This window comes from Aythya marila (assembly GCF_965140915.1).
Source record: "Aythya marila genome assembly, chromosome: 2".
Lineage (NCBI taxonomy): Eukaryota > Metazoa > Chordata > Aves > Anseriformes > Anatidae > Aythya > Aythya marila.
In genome coordinates, this window is record NC_139043.1 from 46,781,842 (window position 1) to 46,796,204 (window position 14,363).

Genomic DNA, 14,363 nt, shown 5'->3' on the forward strand with positions numbered 1-14,363 from the left:
CCACGGAGTATCACTAATTTCATTCTCACCTGAAGCTACATTACTGATATATTATTCACTTCCCCAGTGCCTTGGCTGGTTCTAGAGTCTATGTTCAAAACCAATGACAGGCCCATTTTTGCTGTTGTTGATAAGGCACAGCTGGATGATGACTTCCACCCATGAGGACACCCATAGCCAATGGCTTAGAAATGTGCCAGCTGCTCACTATTCCAAATTCTTGGGTTCTCCTTCTCATGAGGAGCAAAGGGTTGGGGAATGAGGGCTCAGCTCTTCTCAGCCTGGAACTCTGTGAGGTTTTTAGAAAAGGTGAGTAATTCCAGGCTGCCAGTACAGCCTGAATGCTAACATTTTGGCCTTATAGACACTGCACTTGGGCTTGTGGGCCACTAAAATAACATGATCATTCAGAAAGCGAAATGCTGTAGTCATTCCATGGACCATAGACTATATGTTCAACATACGCAGATTATGGTTTCATAGCAATGGTGCTTAAACGGTCTGTCAGAAGCCTGCATATGGTCACTAGGAGCATTTTAACAAAGAAATATTGCATTTTAACATCTAATACACCCTCCAAGGCAAAAGCCACCAAAGTTTATGGATTTTATTATTTTCTTGGCTCTCTGGGAAAATGATTCTTTGTTGAGTGGTTCCTCATTATGCTGCAGGATGTCTCCAGGATGTCTCCATCTTTCCTCAGGAAGGGGAGCTGGTCTGGTATTCACCAACTAGTTACTAGTTCTCCTGCTCTCCCAAAGTTGTACTGCTAATAGATTTGCACAGACAATAAAGATACACTTTTTTTTTTTTTTTTTTTTTTTTTTTTTCTGCTGAAAGATGTAGATAGAACACAAAAAGGCGAAGGCAAATTTTCTAGTCCACTGCACTAAGGAAAACTAGGAGAAAATCTATTGACCTTAAACTCTTGTTGCTATGCATAGTCAATGAAGTCATTCCTGACTCTCTATGGTGTAACTGAAAACAGAATTTGGACCTTCTCACTACACTTTAAAGCCAGATTTTTTGCCCTCAGAAACAGCTATTTGTAACTTCAATTGACAACACATATCTGATGTCTCTTAAACAGGGGAGCAGGAAAGTGTTATTGATTGACTTTCCTCCTGTTGTTCATAAAATATGATAAGCTCTGCTTCTCCTTAACAGCCTTTTGAGGGCCAAAAACAGCAGCTCCTTTTGCTCATTCTGAAACAAAAATCACACTAAATATAGAAAATTGTAAAACTGTTTTTGTTTCATAACATTGTCAACAGGTGGATGTGGCCCACTGTGTTTTGGTTGATGGTTTACCTACAAGATCTGGAAAGCAGCTTCAGAAATGCATGTATATTGTTAAAATGATCCATTCTAAATGTATCTGTAGCTCTTAACATCCACTTCCTTTGACTATTCTCAGGTCTTTTTGTTGTCAGACACACTGCTAAAAAACATCGTTCTTAATTATATACTGGGAGGTGGTTGACTGCATATAGTTAACGTATACTCACAGATAAGTACATCAAGCCCCTAACTATAGAAATTATCCTTAAGTCAAGAAAGAGAATCATTACATTTGACCCCATGTACAGGGTTGAGGGAACTTGAAGTTCATCTGCCCCCTGTCCCCACAGTCTAGTGGACGAGATGCAGACCCAGATTCCTTTGGGCAGTTCAGTGAATATTTCTGAATTCTGTGAAATACCTCAGTAGGCAAGAAACCTCCATAAATACCTCAGTCAGTTTGAGAACTGCAGAGGGACTGAATTGGTGTTTAATCCAAACACAATAACTCTGCACAATGAGAAACTGCACTCCCAATCAATAAATAACAAAAATATTCAGGTCTGAAAATTAGAATACATTTTCTACAGTCTCATTTCCTTTTCTAATCTTGAAAATATCTATATGATATGCAACTCTAAATGCCACTGATAATGCGGTTCAATTTACAGATCTAGCCTGAATTTCCGTACTTGGGAACCACTCTGTTCTCAGTTGGTCTGACTACTTATAAGAATCAAACCTGTTAAAGTTATTTTAGAATCAGGCCCTATTTATTAAAAATATTGAATTCTCTCTCTCTTTTTTTTTTCCCAATTACACTGACTTGGGCTATAGCGTGCCGGTAATGCGTGTGAGTCATCGTCCCTGTGTGTGTGTATGTATGTGTGCGTATTTATATATAGCTCACTGTATTTATAGCTATGGATCTAGAGTCTGGTACAGCAACCCAGTGAACAAAGCAAATTGGAAAAGCACCTTTCTTAAGCAATAAGAAGACATGCTATCAGTGCCTTTCTGCACAATTACTGCTTGCCCCAGGCACTGCTCTAAGGCACAGAGTCAAAGGTTGGCTTTCTCAACCACTCGATAAATACTTTAAATCTTATTCTTATGACTGCTTTGAAATGAAAACTGGGGGAGAAAGGGATTAATAGGTATGTGTTTATTAGGAGTTGTCACTGAAATTCTTATCTGCAGATCACCTTCCATTTGAGGACCACAGAGATCTTACAAACACCTCAACACACTTGTGAGACTTTAAGCCTGTTCTTGAAGTCAGCAGTTGTCTTTCCCTGAAAACTGGAGTCTGGCTCATTCACTCATTTTCAAAAGTATCTGCATTTTTACAGACAAAAAAAAAATGAGCAGAGTGGTTAATTGACTTTGCCAGGTTCACACAGCAGGTTGAAGCAGTCAGCAACAGAGCAAAAGTGTCCCAACTCCTGGCCTGGACATTATGCCCAGGGTGGCATCTCATACCTCTCTTGGGGAGAACAGACTAGGAAAATCAGTTGGACCTAAAATCATAATAAAACTTCCTCCTCCCCATGCTAATTCTTTAAGACTCCCCTGCCTACTGATACTTTTAAAATGAACCAGCCATTCTGTACTAAAGTTTAAGCCAGTTTGTTTAAACAGTTAGTGAAGATGTCTTTCAGCACGCCCTATTTCCTAAGACACAAATTGCTCTTAAGTAAGAAAAATGCTCCATTCAGTCCTCCTATGTCAACTTTGAAAGCTGAAGGAATTTTGCTGATACTTAGAAACAAACAAGAACAGAAGAACATAGGAGACAGAGGAAATTTTCAAATTAATGGGGAAGAAATGGACAAAACTATTCCCTTTGACAACAAAAGAAGAAAAGAGAAACAGTTTTCAATTTTACTAGCAATATCTGATAGTATCCACACTTAGAAACTGTTAGTAGACATAGGCAAATATATACTGCCATGAAAAAAAAAAATAAAATGAAATGTTTAGCATGCTTTAGTCTTCGCACATCGCATTTACTGCCTTCTTTTTCCTTGTCTTCATAAATTCCAAAGTGTACAATGATGCAATGCACATATCCCATTCCCTATGATTGCACTTTAATGCAGACCTAAACCCCAACCTCACATCTTCCCCCAGGGAAAATAACTCTCCATAAAGCTCCCTGGTGCACAGCTGTATACCAGACAAGCGTTTTGATATACCGCAGTTTTGCGTCAGAGTGAGAGTGTGAAAGGGTGACTGTTTAACGTTTGTTTCTTTTTCTGCTTGCCAATGACCAAAATGCCCTCCAAAAGTTCCCTGAAATTTCAAAGAGAACTTTCTACCCTGAAAATAAATAAATAAATAAATACAACAATCTTTTGCATTTTGGCTCCACCAGGACTTTGAGCTGGATTCCCCAGTCTAAAACCTGCTATGGAGCTACTGCCACCTCTTCTATAATAGGTCTATGATGAACATATCAACAGATTTGCTATAATTCTTCTCTTTTGTACCCCTCAAAATCATAAATTGCACTGGGCCCAGCAGCATTACGCACTTGATCAATGTGTGCAACGTATTATGTCTTGCAAAGGGGCCTGCAGCACTTGTGGGTGCAATGCTTTTCACTGTTACACAAGAGCATTTCTGTATGGGATAGGATTTACTTAGCTGAATGTATGTACATGCATATTTCTATGCATATGTACTTGAGAAAGTACAACCTTGTACATCCTTGCAAGTAACTATTTGTTGGTGCACAGACACATAAGTGTATCAAGAACCCTCACTGCTCTCTGATACTGTCTTGCTGTTCTTCAGCTGACAGATGTGCAGCAGCACAAGCAGGAAGTTTCCAATTGCCTCCAGAGGCAAGGACCTCTTGCTGATTATTTATTCCAGTTTGAGCCTGCAATAAGCTCTGTTGGGTAAACAAGCCCTGGTAGAACAGGTTAAGATAAGGATGTGCCATGGAGGACTAAAACCTCCACATTCGGAAAACCTATTGCATTGTTTAGGGCAAGTCAAGCCCAAATGCGTTAGGCAAATATCTCTGCTATCTTTATGTGTGCCTGCAGCTGCAGATGTGAGCGATGGTTGGTTTGGTTGCCCTGGTATGCCTGGTGTTTGACCACTGTGTGAGGCTGGACCCAAAATCCTTTGAAGTCAGAGGGAGCATTTTCACGGAAGCTGCCGGTCTTTGGGTTTGCTTGATGTGGCATTGCAATCAGACCGAGCTGGAGAAGGGGAGGGCCACAACACAGCCACCAGGATGGATGTCACCTCAGAGCTATGGCCAATTTCACAGAGAAACTGAAGGAATGATTGCCATTGGAAATTTCCCAGGAGGCAGACTGTTTATTTTCCAGACTTTTGGTCTTCAGGATTTACTGTTGCAACAGCTAACAAAAAGACAAAATAACTCCTGCTTTTGTGAAGAGGAGATAGACGAAGGAAGGAAATGCTTCCATCTCTCTCTGTGATGGAAATAATGCATCTGAGTTTCCTCCATGACCACCCCGTGTGCTTCCTTTGGGAATTGTAGTTCAGCTGGTATCTACAGTGACTGCAGCTTTCCATCTCCAGCCACCCAAAGGGGGCAGATGCCAAGTTGTTCCCCCTTCCTTTTTATGGCCTGCTGGGTGTTCCTCCACCGACATTTCCTGCGTGGCTGAAATACCTGGTGAAGAGTGAGGGAGAAGAGAGAAGACCCACCTGAAATGCAGGAGCACTGCGTGTCTTAGTGTTGGTTCTCCTGGCTTTTACCCAGTGTTTGACAGCAAAATGTGCAGCTCTGTCAGCACTGGAGAGCACATGGTACAAACTGACAAAGCACATCAAAGTGACATATTTTTTGGTGAAATGACTACCTTTTTGCCTGGCCTTACAAAGGGAGATGCTTTCTGGGTATTGGAAGAGGCACAGAAGCAAGCATCTCCCCTCTAACTGAGGGAATTTCCCTTTGCTGTTATCCAAAATCACTCTAACAAATCTGAAGGTGGAGGGAGGTGGATTCTCACCTCATGCAAAGCTGCTTTGTCCTTTGGCTTCAGTGCAGTGGCAAGAGTTCACTCAAGCTGAGGACACTGGTTGAGCATGGTTTACCTGATGGGCAGAGCAGATCCCCTGACACAGTGGGAGAAATAACCTCTTTTAATGGCTGTTGTGGATGCGCTGCCATGCCATGCCTTGTCATCTGGGCAGGAGCTAAAGATATCTGTGCACTTCACCTCTGACATTAGGAAGCCAGACAGAGACTATATGCAGAAAAACTGTGCTCTACAAATGCCTGTTTCTTGGCTTATTACACTGACAAGTTATGATTATAATAAGGTGCCACAGCATACCCCCTTCTTTCAGATTGCATCTAAATGCTCCGGTCTTTTAATTAACAATAACAAGAAGACCTCTGTCAATTTTTGCAGTACTCAGCTGCCATTTTGATGCCAATCACTGTGCATAGATCCCAGGGACAAGGCAGTTTTCGGCACACTTTACCTTCCCTGAGAAAGTGCTTGGTCACTACATCATGCTAGGTGCTAATAACAACCATACTGACAACCATCAATACCAATGCAGTGGACAATACTGACAGCAATAAGCTGTGTCCTTAGGAGAATTTTGGGTTTAAGGGCAACTCTGGCTGCCAGGAGCTGGCCCTGCCTGGTTTGCCACGGATGGGTAGAAGGACACAGCCTGACCTGGCCCCCTCCTGGGGTGCAGTTAGTCTGCTGCACCACGTTATCTCCCATTTTCAGCCATTCACTCTTTAAACTTTTTTCTCAGGTATTTCATAAAATATTCATGTGAGAGATCCCAGAAATCTCTGTTTTCCTTTGCTGTAAAAAAGAAAATGGCGAAAGTGCTTCTCTTCAACCACTGTTTTCTATTGTAAAAGAAATATTTTATCTAGCTACTGAGACAATAATTTCAGTTTCCAAAAACAGGAAGAAAAGTATAAACAATTTGCAGTCAGAACAAATAATAGAGGAGAATTGCCAACCACATTCCTAAATGCACATATACAACATTTGTGAACAAAACTGCTACAGCCCATGATTCCTGACATTCAGAGCTGCCACACCATTTATTTTAGGCTTAAGATTTATGAAAGATTAATGATGATAAAGACCTAGTGCTAATTCTAAGCAATCTTAGGATCTCTTGCAATTTGTAAACTGTCCCCAGTGACTGCTGTAGAAGAACAGAAGAAGCCAAAGCAGTGGATGCAGAGCACGGGATGGATGCAGCCTTTCAGGCAAAGCTCTCCTCTCCTCCTAGTCCTCCCACTGGGAGCCTTCCTCTGTATGAGTGGAAGTTTTGCACATGCAGCACAGAGCTTGCAGCCAAAAAAGACAGGAGGATTCACCCAAAGAGCAGCACTTCAGGGCTCTGGAGGAAGGGCTTCAGCAGGTCATGCTGCAGGGCTGTGACATGTCCCAGACCCTATATGTTGCCCCCCCTCTGCAAGGAGGTACCAACCCCACAACAGCATCTTCATTGCAGCCACCCCAGCGTGCAAGTGCAAGCTCTTGAGGAAGGTGAGCTTGTGCTAAGATGCCAATCTGAGAGCCAGGGCACTGGTGTGGCTGTTGCTGGCTCCATCTCAGGGTGGTGATGCTGGCAGAAGGGCAGGTGCAAGCTGCAGGGTTGCAGACGGGGCTATTCAAACTGGTCAGTGAATTCAAGTCCAAAACCTCATGCAGTCTTCCTCCTGCTGAATTTGGCTCCAGCAGTGGGTTTCTATCAGACAGGGCTGAATACACTTCCTGGGGCATGGCCCACTCTTAGTTTTTAGGAAAGGGCAAAACACAGGAGGAGAAACTGGCGTGCAAACCCAGTGATGTGTAAATCAGGCACCTGCTGCTGAGTCTCACCTGTGGTGCATGTTGCTGCCTGCATGGACTCTCGCCACTCATATCAACCTCCCTGGTAAGTAATGTGTTGTTTCTAGCCTTTCCCTGGACCATATAGGATGGAGGTGACCATCAGAGGCACACAGGGTTATTCATCAAGTCAAGGCTTGGAGGGAAAAATTACTGTGACTTGTTTGATATGAGGAGGCTTGGTTTGATTTAAATGCCAGAGAAGGAAGAGGAAGATATTTTTAAGTAACTAAGAATTAAAAAATAAAAAGTGAGGGAAAAAAAAAAAAAAAAAACACATTGGATGATTGTTTAAGGCTGTTCAAGCATTCCTGGAGGCATCAAAACTAAGAAAAGGTGGGCAAGCAGTCCTTCCGTGCTTATTGGAAAATTGATTCTTGTTTGCAGCTATCATTTATGTATCCATAATTAATATTGACTGCTGCCCTACTGCAAGACTTACATAAGTGCTCTAGACACATCTGTTGCAGACATTATGATGTGCCTCTTACTCTGTGTAGTGACCTCATTATAAATGATGAGCCAATAAATACTCTTGAAAAAGTATTTTAGTATGTTTTATTTGACATTTGTGAACTTCAAAGAATCACATAGAGCTGCCTTCAATCTATATGCCCTGTTCTTCATTGATTAGCTGAGCTCATTGATTTCTATCAAGATCAAAGATAGGAAGCAACCGGTAGAGAGGTTAAATATGGAGAAGACCTACTAGGCCTATTTGCTAGTTATCTACATTAGTGGATGTTTTTCCCATACTGTAGCCAATGAAATATCAACTCTACTTTATAATGCTCCAGTAATCGTCTGGACATGTAAGGACAAAGTTTCATCTTGCAGCCCTGACAGCTCCCAAAGTTGGGACTTTTCTCTTGTAATTTGGCATGCTGTTGGCCACAGATGACTTGATCCACTTGTTTCTGCTGAGATCCAGTGCTGCTCCTGTCTTTCACTGGGCTTCCTGGCTAAGCATAGTTTAATGATCCCTGTTGAGGAGGAACCTCCATCTGGCAGGAAACAGTGATGTACATGAGGAAATGAGAATGGTCACATTGGACTGAACTGAAAATATCCTACAGTGGTGTCCCTAACTGTGGCCAGCAGCAGATGAGTTAAGAAAACACATTAAAAGTGTCAATAAAGAAGTAAGAGCCTTCCCCAGTGGTACCTGCCAGTCTGTAGACACGTCCTGAGCTGGTGCATGTTTCTGTAGCTTTGAGTGTGAAAGCCTTCAATGGACTGTTTTCCCATGAGTTTGTCCAACTTCTCTTTGAAGTCATTTATAGTAACTGTTCAGCCTGAACAGGTGAGACGCATTTTGCTTTTACATTGCATTCCTGGCTCCTTTCCAGTTTGCTGCCACCTAGTATCCAGTGTTTTTCTGAACACCACTGCTGAATATTTCTCTTTAGCTAACATCTGCATTTTGGGATATTTTCTTCAGCTCTATTAACTAGCATTTTTTGAAATGAACATCCTTAATTGGATCGATTTGAAAGGATATTAATTTTCTGTCCATTTATCCAATCTCCCATTCTCCCCACAGGGGTTCACAACCCCTCTGAATCTGAGTGGCATCAATGAATACAATTAATATAGAGTGCACATATACTCTCAGATCATTAGTGAGAATGTTAAATAAGATCAGGTCTAACACTGATCTCTGGAGCACCTAACTTTTGAGCTATTCCCCATCTAACCATGTTCATGACTAATGATGCTTTCTACAGTTAGGCAAATGAGGTTTTGGCATATTGCCAGTCCCAAAAATCAGGATAAAGCAAGAGAGGAGCTGCATTCGATCATGCTGAAAAAGGAAAATTTTCAGCACTTTCTGGTGAATCATAAAAATCACATATATTCAGCTTGGATCAGATGGGGTTTTTCCCTTCTTGAAATGCAAGTTTGGTTTTGTTTAAAACACCTTTAAGTGTTTTAAAATTTGCTTGAGTTACAAATTAGAGATAAAATTCTAAATGAAAAAAATAGTTTTGAATCAGAAAATACATCTGCTGTGCTTCTCAAATGATTCAGTGGGATGTCGGAATTTTTTAGGGTGCTTACTTTTTCAAGAATAAACAATTTAGGAAAACTCAGTAAGTGCATGTGCTTACTGGCAAATCTACATTTTTCATCTTCTTTAACCACAGCTCACTAGAAAATGAAAACCTTAGCTTTAAGAGTTATCTATTGCTAATCATCTCACACCAGGTTTTCATTTAACTTCATTTTCAACATTTGTGACATGTTAATGTACTGACTAAGCTTCTGAATTAGGAAGTGTTATTGCTTGCTGTTATTATTAATCACGTTCACTGCAACAACACACAAGAGTGCTTAACTCTGTCTGGGACCCTGTGGTTCTGGGTTCAGAGGGAGCACAGAAGAGCGGGTAGATCCTTTACTCAAAGAATGAAGTTGGACACCAACTATAGCAAGCTGGAATGCATAGGAAATTGAGCACCAAGACAGGAGATCTCATGTCTGGTGCCCATTTTTCTGCTTCCTGGTTTATTTTTATTGGGTTTAGTTAGAAAGGGATATACTAGTTGGGAAAAAAAGAATAAAGGATGTTTAAGGAGTCTATGTCAGGTGAGGTGCAGGTATGGACTGAAGATGACCTCAAGAACTTTGAAGTCATCTAAGTCTGCATGCTCATTTTCATCTTTATGACAAATTATGTTATTTATGATTTTATATTCAGTATGAATATTGAAATTTCATTAAAAATAGACGTACAGCACTCTCTGTCTATTCTGTGAGTTTTTTTCTGACTCTAAGCTAATGTCCTCTCCTGCTCTGCTTTTGCACAGCTTTGCTTTAGCTCAGAGCTTCCGGTCCTCATTCTTAGCAAAAGCCTCTTGCTCAGAGCTAAATGAGCTTTCTTCAGTGAGGGAGCTGGCAGTGGGATCAGGAAATCAGCGGTGGCTGTACACCAGCTCCGTGCTCCTTGTTGTGCAGCACTGCCAAGCCTAGAGCAGTCCCAAGGCTGCTCTGCCCACTTTGGGGCAGGTGATGGCCATGAGCCACCCCAAGATGAGATGTGGCATGAACTGCTGCCACCTCTCACCTCCCTCTTCCTGACACAGTTCCTTTTTTTTTGGGCAGTGCAGGAGAGCCCCTGTACACAGGTAGGGCAGCTTATGAACTTGGAATCTCAGAGCCTCTTGCAAACCAAATCTGGGACATGCCTTAGTGTAAACTCATCCCTTCCTCAGCTGATGTCCTTGGGCCCAGTCTTCCCAATTGCTTATTTTCTCACATATGCCAAGTTTCCTCCTTATTTTGCACTGATGCTCCAGTCAAAGCCTAATCAGGTACAAGGCTTCAGAAGGAAAAAGAAGGAAGATAAGGATGCTGGAGCACTGTCCCCAATGGCAGACGAGAGCCTGAGGATGTATATCCAGAATAAGAGTCCTCGGTATGTGCGCGCGGAAGAAGGGGAGAAGGGAGATGCTTATTAGACGAGTGGGAGCTCTGCGCACAGGAGAAGAGCGCTCTGTGGCCCTGAGGATGTAAGGAAGATTTGCTAACTTTGCTTTATACTATTCATGCAGATAAGGAAGGCTCTCAGTCTCCAATCATAAATCGGTATTATACAGTATACTCCCAAAGGCCATAATTACTTCCAGAAGCAGAAATTTGAATGACCCAGATAATTAGTTCAGTGCAGCTGGTCCAAAAATTATTTACATAAAAGCCAGTTTTACTTGAGGGGGAAGAAAAACAACCTTGCTACCGAGAGCAAATGACCCAGTTAGCTTCGCACGATGAGTCTGAGGAGGCAGAGCACGAGTGGCAGCACGGTGGCCTGTGGCATTGCTTCTTCCCTCTCCCTTTCAGAGGGCAGACACAGGCTGCTGGCCTAGCAAATGAGACCCTCTATGGACAAACACGCAGGAGGGCAGTGACAAGACAGGAAAACTGTGTGAATCTGACCTCACACTTTCTGCAAAAGTGGCTCCAAGGGAAACGTGAGGGCCCACTGGCTCCAAAGGATGGCATTTCACTTGCAAAGGCACGGGCACCCAGGGAGCAGCAAGAGGGGTGAGGAGCAGCACGGCTCTGCTCCTGGCCTCTGCACAGCCAACCGATGCAGCTGGAAAGCAATCGCTGAGGTTATCTGCATTAATTTTTAACCAAACCAGCTTCTCCATCCAGCTTAGCACACGGCTGGGCAGCCGTAGCCATGCCTGGGAGGGGGAACAAGCAGCGGCTCTGCGGTTAAGGTCTCGGGGGTGCAATACCAATGTTTTACAGTCTGTGCTCTAAATGGCGTGGGTAAAAAAATAAAAAAATAAAAAAATAAAAAGTGAAGAAAGGATATGTTTCCAGAAAGTGTGTACATTTAAAAGGACATGAGTGATTCAACCTCTACGAGTGTCTCTGTGCTCTTTGAGTGTACGCTAATAGACACCCTAGCTATTGTTGGGTTAACCACCACCATTTATTTACAGTGGTGTCCCGTGTGGACAAGCCCTGAATCTCAGATTTTCGGTGATCTGATCCCAGCCCCAAGCCAGCCCCTCCATCCCTGCTAACACTTTTACCCTGAGGGCAATGAGGATGGTGTCTACCCCCACTGCCCCATCATGGGGTCAGACCCCCATGGGTGATTTGGGGACAGGCTTCTCCACTTAGACCACGGCATCCTGTGCTCTGTCCATCAGTGAGCCAAAGGAGCCAGGGCCTGCTGGTGTGAGCACAGAAAGACATGAAGCTACAGGCCATAGAAAGTGAGGAAGAAGGAAGCCTTTGCTTCATGCACCTGTTTATTGTGTCCTTACCTCTTTGGCAAGTATCCCAAAGGACACACCTTTTCATTCAGGCAGTGGCAGCCACATAATGGTGTCCAACAAGTAAAATGTGCCCAGAAAGGTATCTGCTGTCCCCAGCATGCCACAGGCATCATCTGGTGTCACCACTCCTTAGCAGTCCCTCAAAGGGTGTGTGTTTTTGTGCTTTTTCTTCAGGACAGAGCCCTTTCCCCCCCACAAAGGAGCCAGAAAACAAACAAAATCTTTGAGAAATAAAACAGTGTAACAATGATCTTTTGTATTCAAGAGATAGCACAAACGCACTTACTTAAAAAACAAAATTGTTCCTTTAAAATGTTGTAAAATGTACAAATAATAACAGTAAATTGCTGTGTATCTCAGCAGCACCACATTACTGTTTGCTATTAAGTTTGCAATGGATAGCACTTGTTACTTAACAGCATAGTAAATAATCAGATAACATCCCCATAAAGAGGCTCGATCTGATTCGCCTCCCACTTAGACTGCTTTCATGCTGGTGTGCGCCCATTGACTTAATGGGGTTAATCTTGATTTACGACAGTGCAAATGGAAAGGTGAATGAAAGACCACGGCAAGCAAGCTGGAGAGGATGCTGTAGGCTGTGGGCTGGATCCTGACTGCAATAGCACACTGCCAGGCTGAGAGTAGAACCACCGAAACTGGAGATATTTTGCTCTGTCCTTTGCCTAAAGGCAACTCACAGAAGGTCCTAGGGGCACTTATTGCATGCACAGAAGCTGGAGACAGAAATGAGTCAATGACTTTTTGAGGTGGGCTTTCAGAAACCATGTGGCTTAAAGGTTGGTGCAAACTCCAGTGCCTCCATTTTAACACATGACACAGTCAAATCTTCCTTGTCTGCCAAGCCTTGTCTTGCTCCAGTTCATGACTCTTAAGTTATTGACCCCAAATCTGAGCATCACAACTTGCAAACATTGCTGGTCAGGCAGAATTAGGTCTCATATAAAGTAAACAGTGCACTTGGGTGGATGTCAGGTCCTGGAGGAGTGATATTAGAGGACAGAAGAGAGAACAGCTTCTTGCACAGTCAGGGAGCAGAAGAGAGATGGGTCCCAGGGTGCCCGTGCTTTCTGGTGAGCCAGCAGTGTGATGCTCCCCAGGCCATCCTGATTTCCCACTCACAGCTGGGCAGCCCACTGGTGGGGATCTGCAGAGGTGTGCACATTTACATGCATTTTTCTCTTTCAACATGCAACAATAGGCTCCTCAGATGCTCTTGGGTGACAGCAACTGAGCTTAGCAGAAGCAGGGCAGCTCCCACCAGCAGCACAGCTGGTCCTCCAGGACACCCCTCTGGGAGAAATAGCACGGCCTGGGCTTTTGGAGACAGTCCTCTTGGTAAGCGCACCCTTGCTTACATTACAAGGGGATGTTAACTCTGGCATTTCCTCCCCTGTGGGATTTTTGTGGCAGGAGAGGAAGCAGGATGTGCTCCTATCCCGTGCTCCCCAGCCGCGGGAGGAAACCACTGCCCTTCATGCTCCAGCTTGGCTCCCGGACAGGGCAGCAGTTATGCCTCTGCAATGGCTCCACCAGAAATGTATTGGTCAGTCAAAATTGGACATTAAGCAGGTGCCACAAGTTGTCACTGCTGTGGGTGCCCCATGCCAGGACCCTGTGCAGGTTGGGGCTGGTGGGCGATGAGGCCCAGAGCACCCAGGTGGGTGTGTGGAGTGGGTCTGGGCTTCGTCCTCTTGTGGCTGCAGAGCGGGAGCACGGGGATGCTCCAGGGCTGCCACCACCCTGATAAAGCCCTGTCTTGCCACAGAAGTGAATCTGTCCCTCCAGGCCAGCTCCTCCCCAGCGTGGGAAGTTCAGGAAGGCGTCCGCTCCCTCCCTGCGGTGCAGACACATTTCTAGCAGAAACAAAATATACATAAACCTTTTAAAAGATCACTTTAAATTTCCACCTCTCCCTCTCGCCATCCACTTTCCAGCAGAGCGGGATTTCTCCTGTGTTTGGCTTCATACGTATATACACACAGGAGCACACCCACCTCGTACACAGAGTATTCCCCATCTCCAAGTCACAGTCTCGGCAGCATACAGAATTAGATCCTGTCTCCTCTTTATCAGCTCACCCTCTCTCTTTGTGTATATAAAGCCATCTCAGCCCCGAAGGAGCTGGCATCTCGCATCCCTGCCTTCTGCATGCACAGAGCAGGGGAGGGAAGAACAAAGGGGAGGGGGTGGAGGGGAATGTTCTGCTTCTGCTCAGGAACATGAAACGTCCTGGAGTTAAATACCAACAAAATATTCAGTGTTAATGTTTAATATTGCCAGGAACTTGTCACCTCCACTTACTGTCTTGGAGCTGCCGCTCTCTCTCACAGACTCCCACGTCTGAGCTCTGGGCCTAACATGCTTTCCCATTATATACTAGAAGGAAAAACGAGAAACC